The sequence below is a fragment of the Eucalyptus grandis genome, chromosome 3, assembly GCF_016545825.1.
Source record: "Eucalyptus grandis isolate ANBG69807.140 chromosome 3, ASM1654582v1, whole genome shotgun sequence".
Classification (NCBI taxonomy): domain Eukaryota; kingdom Viridiplantae; phylum Streptophyta; class Magnoliopsida; order Myrtales; family Myrtaceae; genus Eucalyptus; species Eucalyptus grandis.
The window spans coordinates 26293717-26306692 of NC_052614.1; the positions used below are offsets into that span (position 1 = coordinate 26293717).

The 12976-nt window shown below is 38.5% G+C and overlaps 2 non-coding genes across 2 annotated transcripts; both read left to right on the top strand.

Annotated features, from left to right (window-relative positions):
* Window positions 1-6060: 6060 nt before the first annotated feature.
* Window positions 6061-6162, top strand: LOC120292332. Its single transcript, XR_005550127.1, has one exon. It is a non-coding gene; the product is annotated as a U6 spliceosomal RNA (small nuclear RNA).
* A 6415-nt stretch (window positions 6163-12577) lies between these two features.
* LOC120292334 lies at window positions 12578-12681 on the top strand. Its single transcript, XR_005550129.1, has one exon. It is a non-coding gene; the product is annotated as a U6 spliceosomal RNA (small nuclear RNA).
* Window positions 12682-12976: the final 295 nt, after the last annotated feature.

The following is a 12976-nucleotide window of genomic DNA, read 5'->3' on the forward strand; positions in this document are numbered from 1 at the left end:
TCCATCAATCTTTAAATACCACGGTGGGAAGCAGAGAATATCAACTTGTTTAGATCAATGCCCACGAGTGATCACAAATGTGATGAATGAAGCATTAATAGCGAATGTTACAAGGGGAAAAAAAACCTAGCAATTTTGCAAATGGGCGCTACAGAGGCTCTTGGATTGGACGGATTTAATGGCTTATTTGATCAAAGCAACTAGTCGGAAATCCAAGAAGACATATTCAGAATGGTTGACAACTTCTTCGGCCAAGGTGCCTTTGATTTTGAAATCAATAGAACTCATATCACTATTATCCCTAAAGTCTCAAATCTAGAAAATATTTCTCGATATAAGCCTATCAGCTTATGCAATTTTAACTCCAAAACCATTGCAAAAGTCAAGGCAAATAGGCTGAAACCTTGGTTCAAAGAAATTATATCTTAGGACAAAGTGCTTTTGTCGAAGGAAGACAAATTCAAGATGACATTTTCATTATCTAGGAGGTCCTACATTAGCTTAAAGTACGAAAACAGAAGTGAAAATTTCAGGCGATCCTCAAATTTTATATGTAGAAAGCCATTGACAGGGTAGAATGAGATTTTCTAGGTGATTGTATGTTGAGAATGGGTTTTACCGATAAATGGGTCATATTGATTTAAGAATACATCTCCTCGGTGTACTTTATGTCAAAATTAATGGAGAGTCTTGTGATTTTCTTCACACCAACTAGAGGGATTAGATAAGGAGACCCATTGTCTCCTTATGTCTTTATTATTATGGCCAACGTTCTTCACAGATGATGCAATATTCTTCCTTGATGGCGCCATTACTGAGGCTCGGAATCTAGCAAATATTCTACATTAGTATTGCTTTGTGTCAAGATAAGCTATTAATCTCAACAAGTTAGGAATTTTCTTTGGAAAAAATTCTCTTCAAGGGGTAAAACAGAATTTAGCAGCTGAATTAAGAGTACCAATCGTTAAGAAAATGGGGAAATATCTAGGTGTACCTATAGACTAGGGACAAACAAAGATCTAAATGTTCTCCTGGGTTCTTACAAAAGTTGAAAGGAAGTTGGATGGGTGGAAAGAGAAGCCAATGTCGAAGGCAGGTAAAGATATCTTGATCAAAAAAATAGTCTAAGCATCAACTCAGTTCATCATGTCCATTTTTAAAGTCCCCATATTGATTTGTAGAGTCATTGAAAGCAAGTATCCTCTTTCAGTGGAAACAAAATGCTATTAGATAAGGTATACATTAGAAAATATGAGATATTTTGAAGACTAAGAAAGATTGTGGGGGACTAGGCTTTAGAGACCTAGTTGATTTCAACAAAGTGATGCTGGGGAAATAGGCTTGAAGATTTATTCAAGACTCAAATGCCATATGAAGCAGATTGCTAAAAGGAACTTATTTTCCAAGAGGAAACTTCTGCATTGCAAACAAAGGCCCTCGACCCTTTTGGGGATGGCAAAGCTTACTAATAGGGAGAGAGACTATCGAGTCATAAATTAAATGGGAAGTGGGGGATGGCAAAAAGATCAGAATAAGAGAGGATATATGGCTACTTTTGGGCAAGATAGGAGGTCGAACAAATAGAAACAACCTTTACTTGGTAGCTGAATTAACGAACCTAAATGAGGGAGGATGGAATTTTCCATTACTATGGGAGACTTTTGACGAAAGAATCATCAAGAGATATTAGCCATGCCTTTAAGTATTACATGTAGACTAGATAAGATGATACGAACAGCAAACAACTTCGGTTCTTATACGGTAAAAAGTGGGTATAACAAGCTATGAGATTTCGACAAACTTCAAATGGCAGACTAAACTTCCACTTCGTACTAGCCACCTATAGACTATGGACTGAAATTTGGAAACTAAAATCCCACCCAAGAGTCAGATTTCTACCATGAAGTGCTAGTAACAATGCTTTGCCGACGAGGGAAATCTTATTTAAGCACAATTTGCTACTTGAACTAGAGTGTCCCTTTTGTGGTCAAGCTTCCAAAACCACAAAGAAAATCTTCATTTTATGTCCTAGACAAAGCAAATTTGGTCAAATCAGTGAATCGGAGCCAATTTATCCATAGAGATTTGCAATAGGATGGATAAATGGATTTGGGAGAATCTTACCATGAGATCTACCCAACAGGACAAAGTTATCTTCGTGAAGCTGATTTGGAGGATATGGAAGGTGAGGAACTATCTAATCTTTCAATAAAAAAAAAACTAGATCCAACTCAATGATTGTAGCTATCTTCACAACAAAGCTAATCACGAAATAGGACGGTGGGAAACTCACTTGTGAAGAAAGAGACCCATGTGCAGTTCCTCACTGAACCAGATCTATAGCAAAATAAATGTGAATTGCTCTTGAAACAACTCTACTATGGAAGGATTTATAGCGGTTTTGCATAGGAATGCAAATGAAGTGCTTGTCGACGAGCTCACAAGGTCAATCTTCGCTCCTTTTGCCGTTGTCGCTGAAGCACTAGCAATTAGGGAAGCTTTGAAGTGGCTAAAAGTGCAGCAAAACTTAAGAAGGGAGGAACAGAGTGCAAGAAGTGGGGGTGTACTTCCCATTGATTTGACCATGCTCTTGTCAAGTGATAGTTTGTTAGTAGTTAATTGCATCCCGGGCCAATCGGAAACATCATGGGCTTTGTGGTCCATTATTCAAGATTGCATCAACTTGTTGGGCTGGCTAAATGGAGTTGCTATACGATTCAAACCAATGGACTATAATCAAGTAGTTGACTGGGTTGCAAAGGCCCGTCAAGCCGGTTCTCTCCTGATGAACTGGGTTATTAATCCCCCTCATCCCGTGTAGTTGATCTTATGTTTGGATCTAGAATCCTTTTGTAATACTTTATCTTCAATCTAGTATTGAATATCTGTATTTCTGACCAAAATGAAATAAAATAATAACACATGGAAGATGAGAAAGAGAGATCTACACGTGTAATTGCCACATCATACTATTAACAGCAACATTGGACAGAGGGTGGATCTGTGCCATATGTGAAAGTTGATATTTTCTTTAAGAGAAAAAAAAGTTCGGCATAAAATTATAACGGGACCTAAAGTTGGAATGTTTCAAGGGGATCAACCTGTTTTTTTACCCACAATTTTAGATAAATGCATTGTAAGATGTTTTGCTCGGGAAGCATCCCTTCGGATAGTTGACTTGACAATAAGAGCTATTGCGCTTTGACTAATTAACAAATTGACCAACACATCACGGTCATTGTTCTTTGGATCGCTTTCATAAAAAGAAAGGAACAAGAACAAAGAAACTAAATTGGCATGACTAAAAATTAATTGCTTGAAAATGACTGAAAATAAGCTACAGGAAGATAGAGTAAATTTTTTTCTTTAGCTGTTCGTGTCACACCCTTAACTCTACAAGAGTAGGGGTAATGACACAGCAATCCTTTCACTCAAGGATATAGTCTCAAATGTGACCATAACTCAATATGATATCGAGATATATACACATTCATAGATATTTGATAGAAAGTCATCTAGTTACAATATCAAAGTTTTTGTAATCCATAAAAAAGATGTATACATATGTTCAACAAACAACTAACTCAAAAGCTTATTATTGCCATATATAACTCATATAGAAATATCTTCACTAACAAAATGTCCTCCTAATAATGATAATGCTCCCATCCTATTTGTGGCTTGTTAAAATACTAGAAAAGCAAATAAGATGAATGAAATGAGCAATCATAGACTCATAGCTCAGCAAGTGATATATTTCTTCTAAGCAGATTGAATATTCACAATGCATTTTTATAAATCAATATTTAAACTCACCACTTCCAAATCCAGAACACAGTATACATAAAATATCAAAAGTGAATGATATATTTTGTAACAATGCTTTATATGTATATGATCAACCAATATTATCAATAATCAATTGTTTGTTCCATTGATTAATTTCAAATTAACTTTCAAGGTCCATTCTATAGACTAATCTCATGCTCAACATCTAGTTATAGTCACACTTACAATGTGACAAATGCAACTAAGTTTACCTCCTTAGTTAGGTCTTGATTTATATGAGCTGGTGGTTTAGCCTAGAAGAACGTCTGGATAACAATATGCATACTTACCCCCTCAATGGGTACTAATCATCATGACATGAACATAATCCATCAACCTGAATCTCCAACAAAACATTTTGCAATCAATAAAGCATTTCACAATTCCATTTATCAAATAAAATGTATTTCATAAAGCATTTCACAATCAATACATATTAACTTTTGGCAAGTCCCTTCACAAAACATTTAATTAAAACATTCCCAAATGATATTGTCAAACCTTTTTGAATAAGGCTTTTCAATGCCTTGTTAACCGACTAAAAAGGTGATAAACATTTGATCCACTGTATACAAGAAATATGCTCTTTCACGATTCATACTTATTAAATCTCTACCACTTTCAAGATACGAGTTTGCAAATAAATAAAAAAGATAGTACCACTCACATGAAAAAGTTGAAAAGCAACCTACAAAGGTTACTTGAATCGACGAATTTTTATTTTTATCAATTTATCGGAAAACGATATTAAAATTCGAGTAACACACTATTCTAAGGAATGAATCAACTAACTATGCTTAATCGTCGATAAAATGACTCTTATACGCTACCAAAGGAACTCATTTATAACAAACATTTGTTTTTGTTCGTCACATTTATAGTTTGGTATGCGTAACTTGCACAAGAAACTTCAAAAATTCATTCCGATCAAACTATATTTCAAAATTGATTTTCATCAAACCCTATAGCTTTAGAACATCCTAAATTATCATTTCCATATATATCTAGACTTGCAAGCTCCTCAATCGACCCTCACAGTTCAAAATTGATATAACTTTGGATTTATGACTTAGCTTCAAAAATTACTTCGATTAGACGAATAATGAGCTTAAATACTTGTCCCTTATTGCAATTCAGAATCGTCGGCTTGTTAGGACATCCGAATTGGCCTCGCGCGAAAGTTTCTCTCTTTCCTCTATTTTTCCAGCAAATTCCTTCTTCGTGGACGAGCTCCCTTTGATATTTCCTTGTTTTGTCCAGTGGAGTCTTCTTTGAAGAAGAAGGAAAGAAAGGGCTTGGGCTTGGGCTGGTTTATGGGCCCTTATATTATAGTTTGTGCATCCCGTCGTGGTTGCATGTGAAAATGCAAGATAGGCTTATGATAGCACGTTTAGGGCCTCTCGAGACGTGTTGCCGAAATATTAGCCACATATATATATATATATATATTTTGGTCGGAGCCACATATATGATATTTAGTTTAAGTTTATTCGATACATTGAGTAATTGGACAAAAGCTAATGATCTTGAATTTTATATATTTTGTATCTATGTAGTTCTATCACTATTGGGTCAAAATATCTACAACTTCATAATTCTGAACATAAATTTCCCAATCTCAATAAGTTAATTCATATCATTTATCTTTCAATAATTTTCTGGCCGAATATAAAATTATAAAAGATTTGTTACTAGGAACGGTACAATATTAAGTAGTAGGAACGGACGAGCTTAGAAAAAGAAAAAAAGAAAGAAACAAATTAGTCAACAATATTTTGTATATCTCGCCCAAAATTATTAGGCTTTCTTATTTCGATGGACTGTTCGTTTAATATGTAACGATGGATATATACCTTTTATATTTCTTTTTTCCTCCTAGTTATAAAATCACGACTTGATTTATGCTTTTGATTCTATATTTGGATTTCATTGACCACTACAAATTCTAATAGTCTTTAACGATATACATTTATATGCATACCATGTGATGAAAATTCATTGAAAGTATATTTATTTCGCCAAGAAGAAGATCACTCACATTTTACATATTATAAAGTCAAAAGAAGGCCGTTGACTATTTAAGTATGTAGTCCAAATAATATACAAAAAAAGAGAACAAAAGCTTGGTGGCGTAGACCACCATAACATCGGATGGATGTGGATGGAGTCCCACGTGGAAACAATCGAACGTCCACTTCGACTTATATTAAACGAGCGAGATAGGGAAAAGTTGTCTTCTCAGAGACATTCGATAAAATTAAAATGATACAACGAAGATTAACGTGGCCCTTCGCGAAGATGACGCAAACAAATTGAGAAATGGTTCCATTTTTTTAGACCTTTTTATTTGAATTTCGAAGGAATATAAATTTCTTTATCTCCTTATGATGTTTCATTTTCAATCTACATATTCATCAACAAATAAATATATCTTCTCATTGTTCTACCTTAATTCACAAGATTGAAATAATCTCCTCTTTGTTTTCAGTTTTTCTCACGAGCCTTACTCCTCCTGTCAAGTACTTCTACATCTGTTGCTGTTATGCTTTGGCTCGGAAGTCTCCAAAGCTTTACAGTATTGGACGTATACTTCCAATCACCATGACTAGAACGAAGATTGGGGGACAATTAAACTGCATCCCATTTATGAGCTTTCGGCCTTGTTCTTTTTATACAATAATTAAGGGACACGGTGTTGATATCCAGTTATCCGAACATTCATAGAGCACTCTATAAGCTCCATGAATTGATTAAATCCAGACCTTCAATAACTGTTGTTAACGTTTGAGAAAATATTTGGTATAATAGATTAATCAACTCAACAATATAATAAGAGTCGTGCTTTTTTCACTCATCTTTCTATTTAGACACTCCATTTTTATATGTTTTGACCATACTATCCCTTGTGGTTCCCTTCAGCGTCTCACTTTTCCTTTTCTTCTTTTCATGCTTTTGATATCTGTTGACACTCGAATTTTTATCGACGTTGAAAATATTCATTTATTTGAAAAGAAAAAGGAAAAAAAGAAAAAAAAGAAAGCAATTAAAATACAAAAAGTGACGAAAAAGCAAGCAAATGAATAGATAGGGATGAAAGAAAATGATAATAATTAAAAAGAAAAAGAAAGAATTCGAGCGGCCGGCATGTCCGGCCCACTTGTCTAAAACTTTCGGCTCACCCCTTAACCCATCTCCTCATTTCCCTTCCTCTCTTTTGGCCCATTTTTATTCGTTTCCTTCAGCCCACAAGTGTGGAGGATTGGGGGCGTGCGAGCAAGCGTCAAGGACGTGGGCGAAAAAATGGGAATCGTCCGGTTATGGTGAGGGCAGAAAACCGCATCATGGAGAGAAACGGTGGAGGCTTGAGTGGCTGTTTTTACGGGGAGAGAGATACCGAGAGGGAACCGAGAAAGGCTCGGCGGTTTTGGCAAAGATCAGATCGCAGAGAGAGAATCCGAGAAAGGAGTTGCTCGCCGAGGAACGTCTTCGGCCGGAAGGGATGCTCGCCTGAAGAGGCTCCTGTTCGCATAACGAAAGAAGGAGAGACGCCTGTCGGTTTTCGGAGAGGGCGGCCGTTGAAGAGGCAAGTTGCGGAGAGCCGGAAAGTGAGAGAACCAAGGGGGGAGCTTCGGCTGGTTTTGGTTTGTGGGAGGAAACTGCCTGAGCTCGAACCAGAAGGAAGGGAAAAGAAAGGAGGGGCAGGGCGCTAATTCTGGAGGCAAGAGGTCGAGCGTTCGGACATTGAAGAAAAGAAACCAGAGAGAGCGTGGTCTAGCGGAAGGGGATTCTCTGCTGAAAAGAGTGGGGGGTTGGACGCTCTTGGAGGCAGAGAAGGTAGAGGGGGTGTGTCACTTTTTTTGGAGGGGGATCGGAAGAAGAAAGGCCAACGACGAGAGGGTGCCTCGTTAAAAGAGGATTCGGCTGGAAGGAGGATCATCTGCGTCGGTCATCGGAGGATTCCGTTCTGCCCAGCGTCAAAAGCGTTGCGGAAACCAGACACGATGCGCCAGAAGACGAGCCCAACCCACTCAGGGGGATAGCCAATCACATTTCGTCTTCGAAGCCAGGTAATCTCTTAGTTGTTTTTTTTTTTGCCGATCTTAGGATATATGGCTTGATGATCAATGCCTAACCAAGTTAGGGTGTAGTTCATTCCGTTTCTGGGTTCGTTTTCTTTGAGTCTTATGTTCCAATGCTGTGCGAGAGCTATGTCGGAGTGGAAATCACGTTTGTCGATCACTCGTGAAATCCATAAGTCTATTTCCGCATGTTTCTTTTTTCTTCATGTCCTCCGGATTTTGTTCGTTAAGTTGCGGTAAAAGAAAAGAAAAAAAAAAGGGCAGCCTCCGACGGGTGGTAGTTGGAATAGTGTTGTTTCTGTGACGGTTGAAGATGGCGGTCGACGGCCGGAGAGATGGTGGCGGCCGGTGGTGTTGGTTTCTGGTTCGGGAAGAAGAAGAAGCGAGTTGCGGGCGTTCATGGGCTGCGCATTTTATTTTATTTTATTTTTTTTTGTTTGGGGTGGGGGTGAGGTTGAAGATGAAGGGAATAAGACAAAAGAGAAAAAGAAAAGAATAAAAAAATCAAATAAAAAAGGTTGGGCCGGGTACTGTTCATGGGCTAGGAGTGTGTGGGTTAGCGGAATTTCAATGGGAAGTGGGCTTAGAATAAAAAAGCGTTGGGCCGACAAGAAGTGAAAATGGGCTGGAGGTTTGGTGATTTTTGTTCTAAAAAAATTAGTGGGCCTATTTCATTTATTCTGCGTGGGCCTTAGGACCGGCCCGATTTAAGTCCAACCCGGACCGATAGGGTCCACATAAGCTATTCTCCTATTACTAGGATTCTAGTCGATTTCAAAAGAGCTAGTGGCGACTCCTTAGTCAAAATTTGTATAGGCTTAAATCAATTAAAATCTTGAACGCTTGATGTCGCGTGAGGTACAAGCTTGGAAGAACCTAAGTTAATGAAAAGCCGTCGGTCTGGAGTTGAGAATACCCTTAAATCTAACTCTCTCATCGATTGAATAGATAGGGCTGAGAAAAGTAGTTGTGGGCTTAAAAACCAAGACCGATAGGGTCCACATAAGCTTAGCTGGGCTTAGCCTGTTTTCGTCGCTATCAACAACATCGGGCCGAGCATGTCTCTTCCATACTTTTATTTTCTCTGTTATTCAGAAATTGGATGTGAGATTGCAAGCTTTGGAGGGAGAGGGGTTTTGCAGAAATGAGGTTTAGGAAATTTAAAAAAAAAAAAAATGAGATAAGTCTAGGTGTGAAGTGACTTAGGATTGAATAGATTTGGTCGAGGAAAGCAGGTTGTTGGCTTAAAAACTTGAATCGAGAGAGTCCGCGTCGGCTTAGCTGAGCTGGGTCCTTTGACCCAATTCGATTTTCTTTTTGTTGATATTAAAGAATTAATTTTAAAAAAACTCATAATAAAAACTGGTGTTGTTATTGGATACGCTTGCAATTATATCTTCTCGAAGATAAACGGGTGGCGTGTCATGTTTTGGGAGGGATTAATATCATTGACGTTGCTGGCCATTGTGTTATGTGCCATGCCAGAATCACCGTGCTAGCTCATATACATGCCGCAAATATTGGAGAAGGCTGGAGTAATAAATATTAATGAGAAGGTCCTTTGGATTGTTCTAATTGACCTTCTGAAGACCGTATGTGTCCTTGTTGCCGCTTTGCTACTTGATCGGCACGATCAACGACAATTGCTTTTGATTAATATTAGTGGGATGGTAGTATCCCTTATTAATCTTGGCAGTTGTCTGATGAAGATTGACCATATTAGTCTTGGTGACATCCAAAGCCACATCCAAACTGATGGGAGCCCACCAACCATGAATGCGGGTCATCAAATCGAGTCAAGTGAATCGGGTTGAGGGACAAATCCCTACCCAAATTTCTCGCCCGATTTCCTGCACTTTCTAGTCGCCAAGACTAATATGGTCAATCTTCATCAAGCAATTGCCAAGACTAATAAAGGCCATCCCACCAATACTGATCAAAAGTAATTGTCGTCGACCGTGCCGGTCAAATAGCAAAGCGGCAATAAGGACGCATATAGTTTTCAGAAGGTCAATTAGAATAATCCAAAGGACATTCTCATTAATATTTATGACTCCAACATTCTCCAATATTTGTGGCGTGTATATGAGCCGGTGTTGTGATTTTGGCATGGCACATAACACAACGGCCAGCAACGTCAAAGATATTACTCCCTCCCAAAACATGACATGCCACCAGTTCAATCTTCGAGAAGATGTAATTGCAAGCATATCCAATAACGATATCAATTTTATTATTATTTTTTTTATTAATTTTTTAATATCAACAAAAAGAAAATCGGATTGAGTCAAATAGTCCAATCCAACTAAGCTGATGCGGACCCTATTGGTTTGGGTTTTTAGGCCCACAACTGCTTTTCTCAGCCCAATCTATTCAATCCTAACCCACTTAACACCAAGCTCATTTTTATTATTTCCTAAACCTTGTTTATGCAAAAACCCTTCTCCCCCCAGAGCTTGCAATCTCACATCCAATTTCTGAATAATAGAGAAAATAAAGTGTGGAAGAGACATGCTCGGCCCGATGTTGTTGATAGCGACGAAGACGGGATAAGCCCAGCTAAGCTGACGTGGACCCTATCGGTTTGAGTTTTTAAGCCCACAACTGCTTTTCTCGGCCCAATCTATTCAATCGTGACCCACTAACACCTAACCTTATCTCATTTTTATTATTTCCTAGATCTCGTTTCTGCAACCCCTCTCCTCCCCCAAACCTTGCAATCTCACACACAATTCCGGAAGAACCGAGAAGATAAAGTGGAGAAGAGACATACTTGGCCCGATGTTGTTGATAGCGACAAAGACGGCCGTGCAATTCGCTCCCGCTCCCGCTCTAGTCGCATTTTCATCAAAACTTGATTCATCCTCGCCCTCAATGATCTCCACCTTCACTCCATTTTCATCTTAATTTCTCTCCTCTCCAGCCCTCTCTCCTTTCCCGCAACCCTCAATCCCATAATAGATCTGTTCCCTCATAATTCCTAGTATAGGTTAAACCCCCGTAAGACACCGACCGAAATTCACTCACCCTCTTTTATGTTGGGGATTTTGTTGGGTGTTATTTATCAATAGAAAACCCCTTAAGACCGTAATTCCCTCCCTAACAGAAAAAACTATTGACTCAACACCCGCAAGCATGCATAATTACATCAACAATTTACTAGCGCCACATGAGATTCACTATTTCGCCAAAGCCTCTTCCCAGATTTAATGCCTATTTAGCAATTTACTTTGTCTATTGTGAGATAAGGCTAGCTGTTAAGTGGCTTAGGATTGAATAGATTGGGTCGAGAAAAGCAGTTGTGGGCTTAAAAACTTGAACCGAGAGAGTCCGCATCGATTAGTCAATGGGGGTGCTTTGATCCGATCCGATTTTCTTTTTCGACCGAATATATAATTATAAAAGATTTATTACTAGGAACGGTACAATATTAAGTAGTAGGAACGGATGAGCTCAGAAAAAGAAAGAAAGAAACAAACAAACTAGTCAACAATATTTTGTATATCTCACCCAAAATTAGGGAAAAAGCCACCAAAAACCCCAAACTTTGCCTCGAACTTTATTTTGTGATGTGAAAAATCTGAAATTTGCAAACTGTGACACATTTACCCATTAAGGGTATTTTTGTCTTACTTTTTTTCTGTTTTTTTTTTTTTTTCTTTCTCTCTCTTCCCTCCGTCGGCCATGGTGGAGCGGCGTCCGGCGAGGGCTTCCCTCGTTGGCGTCGGGCGAGGGTCGCCCTTGCCGGCGTTGGGCGAGGGGAGGCCCTCGACCTGGTCGGACGAGGGCCTCCCTTACCCGACGCTAGCAAGGGTGCCCTCGCCAAATCTGGGAGGGGTGCTATTGCCGGCGTCGGGGGAGGGTGCCCTCGCCGGATCACCCTCGCCGGCGTCGGGCGAGGTGCCCTCGCTAGATTTGGCGAGGAGGCCCTCGCCGGACGCTGGTTTCCTACGCCGGCTTCGCCATGGTCGGCGGAGGGACGGAATAAGAAGAAGAAAAAAAGAAAAAAAAAAAGAAAAAAGTTTTTAAAAGTAAAAAGAACAAAATGCCCTTATGATTTAGGTAAATGTGTCACACAAATGAAAGTTCGGGATTTTTGTGTCACAAATAAAAGTTTGGGGTAAATGTGTCACAGTTAATAAACTTCAGGGTTTTTCACGTCACAAAATAAAGTTCGGGGTAAATCTGTCACTCGAGACAAAGTTTGGGGTTTTTGGTGGCTTTTTCCCCCCAAAATTATTAGGCTTTTTATTTTGATGGACTGTTCGTTTAATATGTAACGATGGATATATGCCTTTTATATTTCTTTTTTCCTCCTATAAATCACGACTTGATTTATGCTTTTGATTCTATATTTGGATTTCATTGACCACTACAAATTCTAATAGTCTTTAACGATATACATTTATATGCATACCATGTGATGAAAATTCATTGAAAGTATATTTATTTCGCCAAGAAGAAGATCACTCACATTTTATATATTATAAAGTCAAAAGAAGGCCGTTGACTATTTAAATATGTAGTCCAAATAAAGTACAAAAAAAAAGAGAACAAAAGCTTGGTGGCGTAGACCACCATAACATCGGATGGATGTGGACGGAGTCCCACGTGGAAACAATCGAACGTCCACTTCGACTTATATTAAACGAGCGAGATAGGGAAAAGTTGTCTTCTCAGAGACATTCGATAAAATTAAAATGATACAACGAAGATTAACGTGGCCCTTCGCGAAGATGCCGCAAACAAATTGTTTGAAATGGTTCTATTTTTTTAAACCTTTTTATTTGAATTTCGAAGGAATATAAATTTCTTTATCTCCTTATGATGTTTCATTTTCAATCTACATATTCATCAACAAATAAATATATCTTCTTATTGTTCTACCTTAATTCACAAGATTGAAATAATCTCCTCTTTGTTTTCAGTTTTTCTCACGAACCTTACTCCTCCTGTCAAGTACTTCTACATCTGTTGCTGTTAAGCTTTGGAGATTTCCGTTATGCTTTGGCTCGGAAATCTCCAAAGCTTTACAGTATTGGACGTATACTTCCAATCACCATAACTAG